This window comes from Acomys russatus, chromosome 19 (assembly GCF_903995435.1).
Source record: "Acomys russatus chromosome 19, mAcoRus1.1, whole genome shotgun sequence".
Classification (NCBI taxonomy): domain Eukaryota; kingdom Metazoa; phylum Chordata; class Mammalia; order Rodentia; family Muridae; genus Acomys; species Acomys russatus.
The window spans coordinates 4,804,369-4,823,076 of NC_067155.1; the positions used below are offsets into that span (position 1 = coordinate 4,804,369).

The following is an 18,708-nucleotide window of genomic DNA, read 5'->3' on the forward strand; positions in this document are numbered from 1 at the left end:
ACAAAATTAACTCAAAAAATTCTGTAGCCTTCCTATACAGAAATGACAGGCTTGCAGAGGAAGAAATTAGGAAAACCACACCCTTCACATTAGCCACAAGCAATATAAAATATCTAGGAGTTACCCTAACTAAGCAAGTGAAGGACTTGTTGGAAATAAATTTCAAGACTCTGAAGAAAGAGATTGAAGATGACCTGAGAAGATGGCATGATCTTCCTTGCTCATGGATTGGGGGAATTAACATAGTAAAAATGGCCATCCTACCAAAAGTAATCTACAGATTCAATGCAATCCCTATCAAAATACCTACACAATTTTTTAAAGACATTGAAAGTTCAATTCTGAACTTCATATGGAAAAACAAAAAACCCAGAAAGTCTAAAACAATCTTGTACAATAAAAGGTGCTCCGGAGGAATCTCCATACCTGATCTCAAACTGTACTATAAAGCAATAGTAATTAAAACAGCATGGTACTGGCACAGCAACAGGCTGGTTGGTCAGTGGAATCGAATCAAAGACCCAGAAATCAATCCACGCACATATGGTCACTTGATTTTAGAAAAAGAAGACAAATCCATTCAATGGAAAAAGGATAGCATCTTCAACAAATGGTGCTGGTTTAACTGGAGGTCTATGTGTAAAAAAATGAAACTGGACCCATATTTGTCACCTTGCACAAAACTCAAATCCAAGTGGATTAAAGACCTCAACATAAAACCAGAGACACTAAGTCACTTAAAAAAAAAGGTGGGAAGAGCCTGGAACATATTGGCACAGGAGACAACTTCCTGAACAGAACACCAACGGCCCAGGCCTTAATGTCAACCATTAATAAATGGGACCTCATGAGGCTGACAAGCTTCTGTAAGGCAGGAGACACTGTCAAGAGAACAAAGCGACAGCCTACAGACTGGGAAAAGATCTTCACCAACCCTACATCTGACAAATGTCTAATATCCAAAATATATAAAGAACTCAAGAAATTAAACACCACCAAACCGAATAACCCAATTGAGAAATGGGGCTTGGAACTAAACAGAGAATTCTCAACAGAGGAGTATCAAATGGCTGAGAAACACTTAAAGAAATGCTCAACCTCCTTAGTCATCAGGGAAATGCAAATCAAAACAACTCTGAGATTCCATCTTACACCCATCAGAATGGCTAAGATGAAAAACTCAAGCGGCATCACATGCTGACGAGGATGTGGGGAGAGAGGAACACTCCTTCATTGCTGGTGGGAATGCAAACTAGTACAGCCACTTTGGAAATCTATCTGGTGCTATCTCAGAAAAATGGGAATAGGGCTTCCTCAAGACCCAGCTATTCCACTCCTTGGAATATACCCAGAAGATGCTCCAGCACACAACAAGAAAATTTGCTCAACCATGTTCATAGCAGCCTTAGTCACAATAGCCAGAACATGGAAACAGCCTAAGTGTCCCTCAGTAGAAGAATGGATAAAGAAACTGTGGTACATATACACTATGGAATACTACTCAGCTATTAAAAACAAGGAATTCCCTAAATTTGTGGATAAATGGATTGAGCTAGAAATGATCATAATGAGTGAGTTAACCCAGAAGCAGAAAGAATCAAATGGTATATACTCAGTTATATCTGTATACTAGCCCCAGGGTCAGGTCCCATGAAAACCTTCACTTACCAGGAAGCTGGGGCAGAGGGGAAGGCATCCTATTGGGATGCTAAATGAGAGACGCATGGGAGAATAGCACAATAAAAGGATACAGAGGGTCCTAGAAACCTACAAGTAGAACAATATGATAGGCAAATTTGGGCCCCGGGGTCCTGCTCAAACAAAGGCACCAGCCAAGGACAATACAGGAGGTAAACTTTAAACCCCTTCCCAGATCTAGCCAATGGTCAGAATATTCTCCACATTTGAGTGGAGAGTGTGATACGACTTTCTCACATAGTCTGGTGCCTCACATTTGACCATGTCCCCTGGAGGAGGAGACCTGGTGGCACTCAGAGGAAGGACAGCAGGTAGCCAAGAAGAGACTTGATACCCTATGAGAATATAGAGGCGGAGGTAATCCCCCTCAGAAACAGACATAGGGGAGGGGAATAATGGGAAAAGGGATGGGGAGGGAGGAATGTGAGGATACAAGGGATGGGATAAACATTGAGATGTAACAAGAATAAATTAATTTTTAAAAATTGAGATGTAAAAAAAAAAAAAAAAAAAAGACGGGAATGATAGAGAAAACCTAACATCTTCCTGTGGTCTCTGTGGAAGTATACTCCCCATACAATTGCATACAACACACACACATACACACACACACACACACACACACACACACACAAATGTATGCACCACACAACTCATTAAAGGAGCTGTTCCAGCACTAAAGAACAAGCAAGATAACAAAAAGCAAGGAATTAAAAATTAAAAAGAAAAAATAAAATAAAAATTAAATAGAAGTTGTAAAATATAAAGAAATAAAAAATAAGATACATGGGACAGCATGAAACTGAAATGCTTCTATTAAAAAAGGACACTGTCAATAGAACAAAACAAAACACACTAGGAAAAGTTGTAACAAACTGTATATTCTCCTTTTGTTTTGTTTTTGTTTTGGAAACAAGGTTTCTCTGTGTAGTCCTGGCTGTCCTGGAACTCACTGGCAGACCAAGCTGGCCTCAAATTCAGGTCAATCTGCTTGCATCTGCCTCCCAAGTGCTCGGATTAAAGGCATGCAAAACCATGCCCAGCACCAACCAAACATTCTAAAGAAAGCTAATATCAAAACTAATGAAACTTAACACCACAAAACCACACAATTCCATGAAAATGGGGTACAGAGCTAAAAAAACAATCCTCAACAACAGGAATATCAAATAGTGGAGAAACAGTAAAGGAAATGATCAATGTCCTTAGTCATCAAGGAAATGCAAACCCAAACAATTCTGAAAGTCTATCTTACTCCTGTCAGAATGGCTAAGATTAAAACTCAAGTGACAGCATATGCTGGTGAGGATGTGGAGAAAGGGAAACACTCCTCCACTGCAGGTGGGAATGCAACCTGGAAATCAATCTGGCATCTTCTCAGAACACTGGAAGTATATCTAACCTCAATACTTAGCTTGGTATATATGTAGAAGACTCTCTACCATACAACAAGTACATTTGCTGAACTAAGTTCATATCTATTTTATCCGTAATAGCCAGGATTTAGAAAGAACCAAGACGTCCCTCAAACAAAGGATGGATGAAGAAATTATGGTAAACTTACACATAACTCTTCCGTGATAAAGAAGAAATCTTGAAATTTGCAGGCAAATGCACAGAACTAGAAAAGATCATCCTGAGTGTTGTAACCCCTGAACCAGTAAGACAAACATTGTATACATAATTACATATGGGCAGTATATATATATATATCTGTGATACAATCCAAAGACCTAATTAAACTAACGAACAAGGAGTCCCCTTAGGGATGTTACTTGATTCACATTTAGAAGGGCAAATAGAACAGAGACAGTAAGAGGTTGAAGAGAGGGAATAGGATGGGAATCTAACATAGATGTCCTCTGAAAGATTCCACCCAGCAGTGCATCAATGAAGACGCTGACTCACAGCAGAGCAATGGGCATTATATGAAAGTGTGGAAGGAACCAAAAAGGGACAGAAGCTTCTTAAGGTGAGCAAGAAAGACAAAAATTCTGCATTCAAGGGGCCTTCGGAGACTGATGCACCAACAAAAAGGAATGCATGGTGGGAAATAGAACCCTGCTCAGATGTAGCCAATGGCCAGATCTGTCTCTATGAGGCTTCCCTAGTAACAGGTACAGAGGCTATTTCTGAGATGGACCCTGGTGACCAATGTTTGATCACTTCCTCTGGTATGGCAGCCTTGCTAGGCCATAAAGGAAGAGGATACAGGTTGTACTAAAGAGACCTGATAGGCTTTAATCAGATGGTAGGGGAACAAAGACTTTGATGAGCCTCCACTTGCTTCATAGCCCACAAGATCCAGTACCCACAGGAGTAGGAGGCCATCCATGCCATGATGACCATCATAACTCTGTCAAATTGAACCTGAGCATGAGAGTTGGGCCTGCTGTAATGATACAGGAGCAAGAAAGGCAGTCCTGCTCTGAGAACACGGGAGTGGGAGAGCAGACCCTGCCATGATGACACCAGATTGGGAGAGTGGACCCTGCACTGAGGAGTAGGGAACAGGAGAGCCAGTCCTGCCATGACAACACCAAGCCCTGCCCTGATGACATGGGGGCAGGTGTGCTGGCCCTGCCCTGAGAACACAGGAGAAGAAGAGCAGGACAGGCCCTGAGGACCCTGCTCCTGGCCTCTAAGTTGTCCTCAGCAGAACATCTACCCCATGGATGATGACCTGCTGGAATACATGAAGGATCCAGATCTGTAGATTCAGAGATTAAGAATCTCCTTGACAAGACAACAACGGGATATCCCACAGAGTCTCAGTGAGGATCCGGTAATGATAGAGTAGGACTCAAATCAGACCCATGATTCATAGCAATGAACACTTGAAAATAAACATATGTGGACAAACGGCTATGCTGCATGACGCCTACAGTTTCTGTGATTCGATGTTTGCTTGTTTGGTTGGTTGGTTGTTTTATTTTACTGGGGAGAGGTTGCCTGGGCAGAGGGTGGATATGAGGGGATGGAAAGAGGAGAGGGATTTTGGTGCATGACATATAAATCTTAGGCATTCAATAAAAGTATAGAAAATAAAAGTAAATAATTTTAGTTTATTACAATGATGAATAAACACTCAATATAATTCTTCTGTTGCATTTTAGTAAATCAATCTTCCATAATATCTTTCTTCACACTGTTTGCTTCTGCTTCAATGCACTGAGCTCATAAGAACTATGAACTACCTGAATAATCACATCCCACTTCTGAGCTCTGTATATCTAAAAGCTACTAGTTAGAAATCAGGTATCCAATGTAGAACTACAAAATAAGAGACTTCATTTTTTTCTGCATTTAACAAAATAATTAAATTTGAAAATATCATATTCTACATTCTTTCAGAATCGTGAAATTTCTTCTCAAAATCACTGAAAACCAAGAACCTGTAAAACTGATGCGTGAGAAACAATCTGCTGCCATAATTTTAAATTTACACAGTAGAACATGACAGAATCTTCTGCTGTTCTACAGTCAACAAAGTAAGTTACATGAAATTTAATGGGTTTTAATCAATGAAGGATCACATAAATACAACATGTCTAAACATGATGATACAGTTTAAGTAAAAGCACTTTGTGGGCAGGGAAAGACCAATATCCATGAGTTTATTCCACACTGTTATACTTAAGGAGCTGAAGGCTAACAACGTATACATAGTGAAATTCTATTACAGAGGAAAGTAGAACATGGATTTTAAATATGAAAACAGTCATGGTTCCAGTGCAATGGGACTTTAGTACAACTGAATGAGGACTTATGAACGCTCTTACTCATCTGATTATACCTGAATAACACATATAGACTGGTGTGGCACTGCTTTCAACCATTGTCTTTAATTTACTAACATAGATTAATATTAATTTTAACTAAAGCGTAAATGACTATTTCTTGTTGAATGTATTTTATGCCTGATGTCAACACAGGAGTTCTTATCTGGCCTTAACAAAATAATGTAGCACTTGGGGACAAATATCAAGCCAAGCAGTGCTGAACTGGAAGCCAAGATAGAGAAAACTTCCATAGCCACCATGACTTTCCCCTTCGTGCTGTGGTACACAGGGAGGAAGGTGACCCAAACACAGAAGAATACCTGCATGCTGAATGACAGAAACTTGGCCTCATTGAATGTATCAGGCAGATTCCTGGACAGGAAGGCCATGGTGTAGCTCCCAAGTGCCAAGAAGCACAGGTACCCCAGGACAGAGTGGAAGGCGACTGCTGAACCCTTGTTGCACAGAAGGATGATGTGACCATGTTCAGCATGAGCATCTTGATCAATGAAGGGTGGAGAGGTAAGCAGCCAGATCCCACAGAGAACAAGTTCAATCAGAGTGCATATGGGAATGATAAAATTAGGGGCCCTTGATACCATTAGCCACCTCACCATTCTAGCTGGAGCAGTCACCCTGAATGCAATAACCACTGTAATAGCTTTGGCCAACACTGTGGAGAGAGCCACAGTGAACAAAATTCCAAATGCTGTCTCCTGCAGGATGCACGAGGCTGTGTTGGGCTGTCCAATGAAGAGCAAGGAACTGAGGAAACAGACGATGAGTGTCAATAACAGGGTGTAGCTGAGAGCCCGATTATTGGCCTTGACAATGGGTGTGTCTCTGTGCTTTACAAAGACTGCAAGAACCACAGCTGTGAGAACAGAGAAACACAGTGCTGTGAGGGTGAGAGCCATACCTAAGGGGTCATCAAAGGCCAAAAAGCTCAGGGATTTCTGGAGGCAGTGGTTCTTCTCCAAGTTTGCATAGTGACTTTCTGGACACTTCACACACTGATCCATATCTGTTCAGAAATGAAGGTGATTGTGAGTCAATCCTCAGAACTTTTCTTTCCCAATAAGTTGTTATTCAACCCTAGCTTATTTAAATACTTTCTGACTCACCTCCCTTTGTTATTTCAGAAAATTTTAAATAGTCTGTGAATAATTTCAAATCTATCCAGCCATCATTGTCTATGTTAAGAGAGATGAAAGCAACCCAATGTTTTTTTCCTTATCTTTGGATCCTTCTCCTAAATTTGCATCTACTTTATAAATCATAAGGTTAGAATAAAATAGTGTAAAAAGATGATTTCACTCAAACATCACCTTATTAAAATCAGGAACTTCCGTACTTATATATTTATCTGTGAATGTATTACAATATAGACAATAATATTTGAAATTCATTTCCTATAGGGTGTTCTAAGCGCAGGGTCACATATTTACTTATTTACATATAATTCTTTGTGTACATTACTTTGGTTCAAATATGAATGATTTTGAAATAATAAATGTAATTACATCCTTGAATTTTAAGTCATTCACTAGTAGTTTATTGATACATATAGATATAGCATGTTTTCACTTATAGGGAGTGAATTCTTGAAATATTTCTAGATATTAAAAAAGAATACCCAAATCCCCCTCAGGAACAGTCATAGGGGAGGGGAATAATGGGAAAATGGGGGGGGAGGAATGGGAGGATACAAGGGATGGGATAAACATTGAGATGTAACAAGAATAAATTAATTTAAAAAAACAATTAAAAAAAAAGAATACCCAAATATTCTACTCTTAACATTTGCTTCTTGGACCTGTTTTCCTGTTATTTTCTAATGAGAGATAGATAGGCAGTCGATATGGGTCAGAGAGGATGTGGGGAGGATTAGGGAGACAGAGAGAGGGGAAAATTGATTCAGATTATATAGTGTGATAAAAGTCCATGTTCAAAAAAAGGGAGAGACAACGTCTTTAGTCATCAGAAAAATGCAAATCAAAATGACTCTGAGATTCCATCTTACACCCATCAGAAGGGCTAAGATCAGAAATTCAAGTGACACCACATGCTGGTGAGGATGTGGAGAAAAAGGAACACTCCTTCATTGTTGGTGGGAATGCAAACTAGTACAACCACTTTGGAAATCTATCTGATGATATCTCAGAAAACAGGAAATAGGGTATCCTCAAGACTCAGCTATTCCACTCCTCGGAATATACCCAGAAGATGCTCCAGGACACAACAAGGATATGTGCTCAACCATGTTCATAGCAGCCTTATTCATAATATCCAGGTCATGGAAACAGCTTATGTGCCCCTCAGTAGAAGAATGAATAAAGAAACTGTGGTACATTTACACTATGGAATACTACTCGGCTATTAAAAACAAGGAATTCCCAAAAATTGTGGACAAATGGATTGAACTAGGAATGATCATAATGAGTGAGTCAACCCGGAAGCAGAAAGAGTCAAATGGTATATACTCACTTATAGCTGGACACTATCCCAAGGGGAATGTCTCATGAAAGTCTTCAATTACAAGGAAAATGGGATAGAGGTGAAGACATCCTATTGGGACTCCTAGTGAGAGAAATATAGGAGATAGGGAAATAGATGGAACCAGACAGTCCTAGAAACCTACAAGAAGAACACTATGATGGGGGATCTGGGCCCAGGGGTTCTGCTCAATCTATGGCACCAACCAAGGACAATATGTGCACTCATCATCAAACCCCTACCTACATCTAGCCAATGGACAGGACATTCTCCACAGTTAAGTAGAGACTGGGGACTGACTTTCACATGATCTCCGGTGCCCCATATTTGCCCATGTCCCCTTGACGGGGAGGCCCGATGGCACTCAGGAGAAGGATAGCAGACTACCAAGGAGAGACTTGATACCCTAGCATCATATTCAGGGGGATGAAGTCCCCCTCAGTCACAGCCATAGGGAAGGGGAATGGGGCGAAAGCGAGAGGGAGAGAGGAATGGAAGGATGCATGGAATGGGATAGCAAATGAGATGTACTATGAATGATTTTATTTTTCAATAAAAAATAAAAAATTAATAAAAAACAAGGAATTCCCAAAAATTGTGGACAAATGGATTGAACTAGAAATGATCATAATGAATGAGTTAACCCACAAACTGAAAGATTCAAATGGTATATACTCACGTGTAACTAGACACTAGCCCAAGGGACATGTCCCATGAAAGTCTGAACCTACCAGGAAAGTGGGATAGATGTGAGGACATACTTTTGGGACTCTGGGCGACAGAAGCATGGGAGAATGGGGAAATAGAAGGATCCAGGGGGTCCTAGAAACCTACTGGTAGAACATTATGATGGGCAGATCTGGAACCAAGGGTTCTGCACAAATTGTGGCACCAACCAAGGACAATACGTGCAGTAAACATTGAACCCCTACCCAAATCTAGCCAAAGGACAGGTCATTCTCTAAGATGAGTGAAGAGTGGGGACTGACTATCACACACTCTGGGGCCCCATGTTTGACCAGGTCCCCTTGATGGGGAGGACCGATGGCACTCAGGAGAAGGATAGTAGGCTAACAAGAAGAGACTTTATACCCTCTGAGCATATACAGAGGGAGGAGGTCCCCCTCAGTCACAGTCATAGGGGAGGGGAATAGGGTGAAAGCAGGAGGGAGGGAGGAATGGGAGGATACAAGGGAAGGAATAACAATTGAGATCTAATATGCATGAATTAATAGATAAATAAATTATTAGAAAAACAAAAACAAAAAAGGGAGAGAAAGATTTAAAAAGGACAAATTATATTAATTAATATATTTTCTGTTAAACAAAAGAAACTTAATCAGGAAAGATATAAAATACATGTACTGAAGATATCAAACAAACTCTCTAGTCAAATGCTGTATTAAACAAAGAAGAAGGAAAAAAAATCTTTTGTTGGCAGTCATCATGAACAAGATGTGAGAATTCCAAACTTTAAGTGAATCCTACATGTGACTGAGCATGCTTTGAAAATACAAAAAAAAAAAAAAACATGGTGCTCAACACACTGTGCTCATGGTGAAATGAAACAGTCTGTTCATTCATGGACAAGGTGGATCTCTTGAGAAATCAATGGCTGCAATGCAACAACACTGTAAATCTTACTTCTCTCCAGTCTCATTCCATTTTCTTAGGTATGGCTGACTCCTGTAGATGGGTTAGAAAGTTGTCAGTACTCCTGTAATTACCTGTCTCATTGGAAATCTCATTTTCTGCACAAGGAATGCAATCAAAGCAGCAGGCAGCCTTGCCTTCCTGGGCAGCTTTCCGGAATCCAAGTCTACAGCTCTCACTGCACACTGACTGAGGATTCTAAGAGAAGTGAAAGCTGTTAGCAAATGTTTGGGATTTTGCGAAAAATCTGAGTAAATGGAGTATTTCTGAGTATAATTGAATGTTGGTTTTGGATATGCTTACACTTACAATTAAAATAATATCTTTTGATACTGATAACTTTGGCAGCTTTGGGGCTTACATCACAAACGTGTTTAAATATTAATCCAATACATGAAGCCACTGTTAAGCACAGGTGGTTAAAGTAGTGTTCTAGAAGGTCATGGTATGACTTCAGATTCAATCTATCTCTATACTTACTGGCCACCAGGCAGAGCTTTTATATTAATGAAATTGAGAATGTTGATTGACTACTTCACAGGTCTTGGATTCATCATGGAAACAAATCTTTGGGCATTTCTATGCAGAATTTTATAGAAAGTTTGTAAGAAATGGGGAAAAGAGCATCACAAAATGGGGTCAGTATTTCATTGTTTACTGTCATGGAAATATGGAAAGGAGATAGAAAGTACACAATCATATTCTTTGATCTCTGATTCTGGTCTGTGAACATGATGTCATCACCTCCCCTGGCTCCTGAAACTTTTTTTAACCATGATATACAACATGGTCACAGTGTCAGCCAAGACAAACCTGTCTTCCTGTGAGTGGATTTTGTTGACTATTTACTTAAAGTAGAAAAGCAAGTATAACACACACACACACACACACACACACACACACACACACACACACACACAGACACACACAGACACACACACACACACACACACACACACACACACACACACACACACACACATACCTGTCATGCTATCCTACCTTTTCAGAGGCTGACAAACTAAAAATGTCACCTTACATTTTCTTAGGCTGGGTGAAAAAATAAACTTCATTGTTTTGAGTCAGTGAGAAACCCTAAGACACTCTATTCATAAGAAATATGTGTCCAGGTAATTTCTGGCCCAACCTAAGACCCACTCCATGGGAGAGAGCAAATCCATAACACTATTGATGTTGCTCTACTGTGGTTGCATACAGAAACCTAGCATGGCTGTCTCAGAAAGGATCTGCCTAGCAATAGATTGAAATGTAAACCAAGACTCACAGCCAAACCTTGGGCAGAGCAAAGGGAGCCTTTTCAAAGACTGAGGTGAGATAGAACAGACAGAAGAGGAGAGAAATTCTACATGAAGAACAACAGCCCCAAATAATCTAGGCCCACAGAGAATTGAGAAGACTGAAACACCAACAAAGGACAAGGCATGGACTAGACCGAGACTTTCTATATGTATATAACCTATAGGAAGCTTAGACTCCACGTGGGTCTTCCACAAAAAGGATGGGGCTGTCTCTGATATGGTCTCCGTGGCATGCCTTTCAATCACTTCTCTCTGGTGTGGCTTCCTTGCCAGGACACAGCGTAAGAGGATGGACACAGTCCTGAGGAGACTTGAAGGGTTGTACCAGATCTTTAGGGTGTGATTTTCCCTTTCTGAAGGGCAGGTTAGGGGGCATGGGAAGATGAAGGAAGGACGGGGGGAGGGACTTAGAGGAGAGGAATGAGCAGCCACGATTGAGATGTAAAGTGAATAACTAAATAAATTATGAATACAAAGCAAAAGAAATATGTGAGCATCAATGTAATATAAGAATAAACTTTTCCATTGACCAGTCAGAGAATGAGAAAATAGTCTGTGTTGACTTTTCTTTTGTGAAGATCCCAGGATCATTACATCTTCAAAATTGCTTTTGTTTTTATGAACAGTCAAAGTAGAGAGGTAAGCCTCTACATACCTCTGTAAACCTTGTAGGCCATTGAATCATCTGCTCAGATAAAGAGAGCTGTTGTCCAAAAGAAGTATAGGGAGAAAAGGTTCCTACTTTCACATTTAATGCAAGGCCCTTTGGGAAATTCCAAAAGTTGAAAATGTCATACTGTGAATCTAAGTTTTTTCTCCCATCCATTACCATGTGACCTCTCACGTGATTGTTCAGTAGGGTGTTCTTGAGGAAAGGAAGGAACTGAAAGAGATGTTGGAACAGAGGTTGAAGTACAACTGGAATACTAAAAACATTTATAAGTACTACAAAGAATCTAAGTGGTTTTAGCCCATTACAGTGAAAACACTCTCTAAAAGAGGTATAACTGTGGCTGAGTAAATAAAGGATTCTTGCATTCAAATGCAATAAAATTTGAAAATCACATTCTCTTAAAGAAAAACCATTAAACTAAATACAGATAAGTCAGTAACACAGAAAGTTATGTGGATTCAGCTGATTTAAAGATCTTTGAAAACCTACCCAGTCCTAGAATCTTTTGGAATACATCTAGGCCTTCCATTCTTAACATGAGGGCCATGAAGTGTAAATGTTAATTTTAAAGTGATCCCTCATAACCCTGCAGTAGTGCTCAGAAGCATTTTCACCCTCAAGTATCTACTGCTCCTACCTCTGCTCTGAAGAGTACATTCTTCCTTATTGAAAAGAGATTCTAAAAGCTATGATGCCCAAAATGAATGCCTTAGAAAATAAAAAGATATATAATAAGATATCGCATTGCTGATATTACAATACATAAGAAAGGATATTACCTGCCAGGGGGAAAATTCCATTCCTTCTCCTTTAGCTTTTGGTTGTATCTCTACTTCTTGAAGATTCATCTCGTGGAGACTGTAGGCCACAGCATAAACAGCATTATATATATTATAACCCTCTTCACTCACAGATGTGTCAAAAAGGTGTCTGGGCAGTAACTCCAAGGAAGCATTGGGTTGGCAGTTCTCCAAAAGTTGACAATCAACCTCAGAAAATGAGCACTTGAAGAACAAATACCAAAACTTGGGAAGGTAAGTGTCTTCTGGATACTTGTAGGGATTAACTGTTTGAATAAAATTTGTAAAGTCAACCATCTCTTCATGGTGGTGTGAAAACATGAGACTCCCGTGAAACGACTCTACCATGAAATAATCTGAATTGTTATCAACATCCCACCGAGAGTTCAAGATCCACACTTTCCATGTCACTAACAGTTGCAGAATGTGTCGCATTAAACCTTGTAAAGAAGCAATGTCCCCATAAATAACTATTACATTTGCTGATGATTCCTGAATATTCACCAGATTTTTCCATAATGCACTGGAAAATGAATTCCAGGTGCCAGGGATCATTTTCAAAAAGGCTATGCAGATGTCCTTACTCTCCATAGCTTCTCTCAACCCTGAGAGAAACAGAGTCCCTCTGTGGTCATCTGGGAGGATCACACCAACCCAGGACCACTTAAAATGAAACATCAAAGAAACTATAGCAAGTGGCAGAGATGTGTCTTTGGGGGCCATCTGGTAGAGAAATTTAAACTGATCTGGGTCATTTAAGACAGGATCAAATGGCCCAAAAGTGAGCTGTAGGGGGGAAATGGAAACAAGAAGAAGAGCATTGGCAGCACTGGCATCAAACACAATATCAGTGCTGAATAAATAAGTGTAAACAGTCAGGATTAACATGATTTCTCATATTTTAAAAACAAAACAGTACTGAATTTTCCAAAATAAAATTACTGACATGCACCCAGATTCAGTGACCAAGCTGGCCTCATCTACCTCTCTTCCCTTTCTATCTCAAGTACCGGAAATAAGAATCTATCAAGTCCTATCAGACTTTCCTTTTATAGGTGATTTCTCTAATTGTCCCTATTTAACATTTTAAGACATCCAATAATGTCAAAAAAAAAAAAAAAAAACAACAACAACAACAAAAAAAGGATGCTTGACTCCTACTTTCCACACCCGACTCCTCACCTGAGGTACTTTGTAAAGTTGTAACAGTTTCCCTATTTGGGCAGATACTGTCATTGATGTTCCTGTGATTGCAACAGGTGACATTATCTGCCTCACACAGCTGTAATTAAGGAAGGGTCGCCTCATCCTTGTAAGCCAAAAAATGGGAGGAATGAGGATATTCAATTCAGAAGATGCAACATTATAGAGATCAAAGCCCAGAGTCGTGTTGGGTAGAAGATGAGGGTTTCTGTTGACCTCCTCAATGGCAAACACCAGGGCCAGAACAAACTGGTAGTTCTTAAACTTATACCTGCACAGATTTCATAGGTTATACAGGAGGAAGACAAAGACCATAAACCTTCACATTTGGTGAAATAGCTATTATAATTCAAATGCCAATGTTCCTATAAAATAATTATTTTAACATCTTCTCACGAATGACTTGAATTAGCATGGGCATTTTAACTAAATAGGATTACATAAGATCTACAGTACTAACACTAATTAGTTATGGTCTCAGTAAATTTAATTTGCTATTATATTACTTTATTTATATTTTATACGTGGAAAAATAAACTATCCAAGAATAAAGAATTATATTCTGACAAAACATCGGAAAAATTGGTGTCTGTACCTTGGCCCTTCAACCTGCACAGTTTTGAAACATCATTATATCCTGATCCAATCAACCAGTTTTTTGTGATAATATCATATGTCAAAAACAGCACAAAGTTAATTCAAATCATGTATTGCCACAACTGTAATTTCTATTATATTTTTTAGTAAAGTGGCCTCAAAGAAACTTTTGGAGACCAGGCTTTCCTTCAATTCATGGGGCTATTTCTTACTCTCCCTCTCTCTCAGTTGCTGAGATTGATTTATATGAATCCATATCCATTTTTTAACATTCTGTATATTGATGAGCTGTGTACATCATGTATGTGGATATGAGTCTCAGTGGAGGTTCAGCTACATGAATGTCAAAAGCTTGAGTGCAAGACAGCGAAGGATATCTAGGGTCAGTCCAAGATGTACACATTATTTCACACAGTGTCTCCTAATCTTTTGTTTAGTTACTTCTGAATTTTAGTCACGTTGCTTTTTATTTTGTTCTGGTTTGGGTTTTTTCTTCGTTATTGTTTGTATCTCTGATTCTTTGTGCTTTCCTACACCTTTTTGAAAACTTTTTCCCATTGAGTAAGTGGTGGTGTGCCATATCTGACGTGTATGATGGCTCAAAGAACATTGTATGTTTCCTTCCCGCCTCCGTACCCCTTTTCCAGGAAGCTACTGAGGCTTTCAATTTGCATGCTCTGAGCTTGTGTTTGTTTTGAACTTAATGAATTTGTCTAGAAACTTACATGAAATAAAACAAAACAAAAGATGCTGCATATGTCATAATTTAAAGCTAATAAGTAAGTAAGGATGCAATTGTACTGAGCAAAGTGAAAAACACAATATTTAGCAGCAGTGTGACAGGCTACGAAGACTAAAATAGGAATGCAGACACTAGCAATACAAATATCTTATGTAAAATCTATTATAAAGAATTCTCAAATCAAAAACACCATGTTCCAAAATTAACCAGACCACAAGTCTGTACATCATTATCACCTTGTATCCAATTAGAATAACGATCTGAGTCATATTAAGAGAGTCAAATACCATATAGATTTTTCCTATACAGTCTCTAGAATATATATCAGGAAGGGACAAGATTGGATCCTGCAGAACTTGGTGGTAAGACTGCATTACTCTGGATACTACAAACTTGAATTTGAAAACATGGATACATCAAGGTGTTACTCAGCTGGATGACTTATATTTCCTGTCTACATCTCGCTTGGCATAGTGAGGGAACTTGGGAAGAAAGGGTTTATTTGGTGTCTTTATTATGCTTACAATTGCTGTGATGAAATACCATGGGGAAAAAAAAAAAAAAACAAAACGAGGAGATCCATCACTGAAAGAAGTAAGTACAGAAACTCAAACAGGGCCAAAATATCGAGTTAAGAGGTAATGTATTTTTATTCCAGGAAAAATGTAGCACAAATTCGTTTGTGTATGTTCAGAAAAATGTTTGGGATTAAGAGATTGTTAATATGCCATAGTAAAAACATTGTTTTCCTTCCATGAACTACTTAGATGTAATTTTTGGCTATAGAAAACACTTATAGAACACAATCCTTTCATTCCTCAAGGACAAGAAAGGCATCCATCACTCATGAGAAACTGAAAGTGTGATCTTTTCACATATGGGCTTGTTGCTTGGTATAGAGAAAATACAGATGTACATCTCTGCCTGAGCTGCTGAGAGTAAAGAGCAAAGGAAAGGAGAGTAACTGAGACATCAGCTATGATGAACTAAAAGGGGCTCCACCCAGCATCCAAACTTCCCACTCTGCTAGGCCTATGAGACAAATTTGTGATCTTACTTGAAATAAAATATGATCCTCAAGAAATTGTATCTGCCTTGAATTACTACCCTGAAGTACAGATTATTGCATCTAGATATAAAATTTTGTATTTGGGGGCATCTACACTATGCTAGTTTCAAATTATGACTTAGTGTAACAATTATTTTAAATGTGTCACCACCATCAAATATCTGATTTTTTTTTACATCTGAACATATTTCTTCCTCCACTGTTCCTTAATTTTTACTTTACACCTCACTAAAGTTTTAAGAAATACACAGTAATGTCACTTAGAGTACACTTCACCTTCATAACTATATTTTCCTATTATCTTTCTACCAATTTTTCATGTGTTAATATATTTCCAAGTTCTATTGCTTTATCTCAGGGAGTTTTAAATTGATCCCTAGAGATATGGGATGTCTGTACTGGACCAGAACACTTTATTTCCTCTATAAAGAGACACACTTGAACATTTGTTATTAATTTGTCTAAGGAAATCAGAATTTTCTGTTGTTATTCCGTAACCTTGCATATTTCAGAGAACCTAAAATAAGTCTTAAGTGTCCATTCTCACATAAAAGGCATATTACCGTGTGCATCCATATAAATAAGGAAAAACAATGAAACCTACAAACATTTATAAAATCTATCTGACAATGCACAAGGATTAGCAAAGAAGTACTGAGATGCAAATAAATGAGATAGATAGAAAAGTATATGTGTGAAGAATAATGTGTCCCCAAAATTTAATGGTGACAGACCTCTTGTGAAATCAGCTGTATGTACCATAGCTAGTACTCATCACTATAGCAACACTCTAGGCACTTAGGAGTCTTTTGAGTCAGTGGCATCCTGTCTTCTCACAAGATCACATTGGACTTGAAGAGAACCCTAGAAGGACCACTAACTTATCCATACTCTGACATCATAACACTCAAAATATTCAAATTATCTGGCATTACAAGCATGAAAAATGAAAATCATGGTGTTCCGATATCATGTATAGAAAGCAAAATGAATAACATGAAAATGATCACTTTTCCTTTGAAAGAAGACACATTTGATAATATACTTGACTATACTTGAGAATGGAAAGTGATTGTGGAAAACAATTTTAGTTCTTATGTCATTGATGTTACAAGAATTCTGAACCATTACAATGAATAACTGTACTTACTGTATAAGAACGTCCTGGTAATACTGTGTTTCCTTTATAACAGGAATGTTCTTTCTTGTGTAGTAAATATGAAGAGGGAAAAATGCACCAAGTGTCACATCTCCTTCATGGGAAAATCCATCCTTTATTGTAACATAGCACTCATTGTCAGTAAAGGAACGCACAAAATTCGGGAGTATACAGGAGCCCAAAGGTCAAAACCCAGAACATCCTATCAACACAAGTACATGCCCAGCCATGAGAATGGTGTGTTACAGTTACTTTTATAAAACTGTGTTTGTTTGGGTAGATACAGCTCTAACAATGCCCACCAGGAATATATTCAGTCCAAGTGTTTGTGCTTCAACTTAGTTAATGAGTGCAGCAGTTACGATAATCACCCCAAGTTCTTCCTGGCACTTCCTCCACTTTCATGGAGAGTTCTGAAACTCTTTGTTCCCTTAGGCTCTGCATCTGAGGCCCTGTGTTCTGCTTAAAAACAAGTTGGAAAATATGTTTTGAATCTGCTTCTCTGGGCACAGGCACCATTATTTCAGCAAAGAAGATGGACAGCAAGAGCTCAGGGATCAACATTCTCGTTGGGCAATTATGGCCGAGTTTGAAGTAAGAAACTTTTTATAGCATTGGCTGATGAAAACAAGCTACATCAGAGGTTGCCATGGCAGGTGAACTGGGAGAAGGGCTGAAAGTGCCCATGCCATGCACACACAGGAAAAATATATGGAACATGTTTTTCCAAACCAAAGTCAATCAGTGGAATTAACTCTTCCTACTGACTATGAGTCCTTCAGAATTTTCATGATACATAAATCTGTATCTGCAAAACAGTATGATGCCTTCACCCAGCAGAATCAGCTTATTTCTCACTTTGGAAAAGCCCATGGTCCTGATGCTCTCCTCATTTACTTAATTTCAGAGAAAAAAAAATCAAGTTCCCCTCTTTATATTCTGAGATTTGAACTCCACTTCTACTCTTTTCTTTCATCTTGCATTAGTCTTTGAGTAGAGGTGCCTTGTGATGCATCGCTGTGTCTATAGTAGTGTGTTCGCCCACTGCTCACCCTGCTCTGAAAACACTAGAGTGTGTGAGAAATCCTTTTCAGTTCTGAAAAAAATTATATAATAATTCACAGGCATCACAGTGTATCCCTTCACCTACTATACTGAGGAAAGCTATTCTAAGCAAGGATCTGTTTCCTAGCCACCAGTTTAGGGCAATGAATGTACTGTGTATTGTGATATGTTATGAAAGGATGCCCTCAAAATAAACAGAGTCCCCTAAGGAAAGATGGATGAGCAAAGTGAACAAAATTCAGGTGAAACAACAATAAAAAGCATTATGATCTCCTTCGGTTGGAGTTTTCCTTCTAGTATCTTCTGTATGGCTGTATTTGCGGGTAGGTACTATTTAAATTTGTTCTTGTTGTGAAATATCTTGTTTTCTCCATCTATGGTTATTAAAATTTTTGCAGGGAATAGTAGACTGGACTGGCATTTGTGGACTTTCCAGGTTTGCAAAACATCTG

At 38.8% G+C, this 18,708-nt stretch overlaps 1 pseudogene; it reads right to left on the bottom strand.

The window, feature by feature from the left end:
- Positions 1 to 5,572: 5,572 nt before the first annotated feature.
- LOC127203094 (vomeronasal type-2 receptor 116-like) lies at positions 5,573 to 17,392 on the bottom strand (annotated as a pseudogene).
- Between the last annotated feature and the right edge of the window lie 1,316 nt (positions 17,393 to 18,708).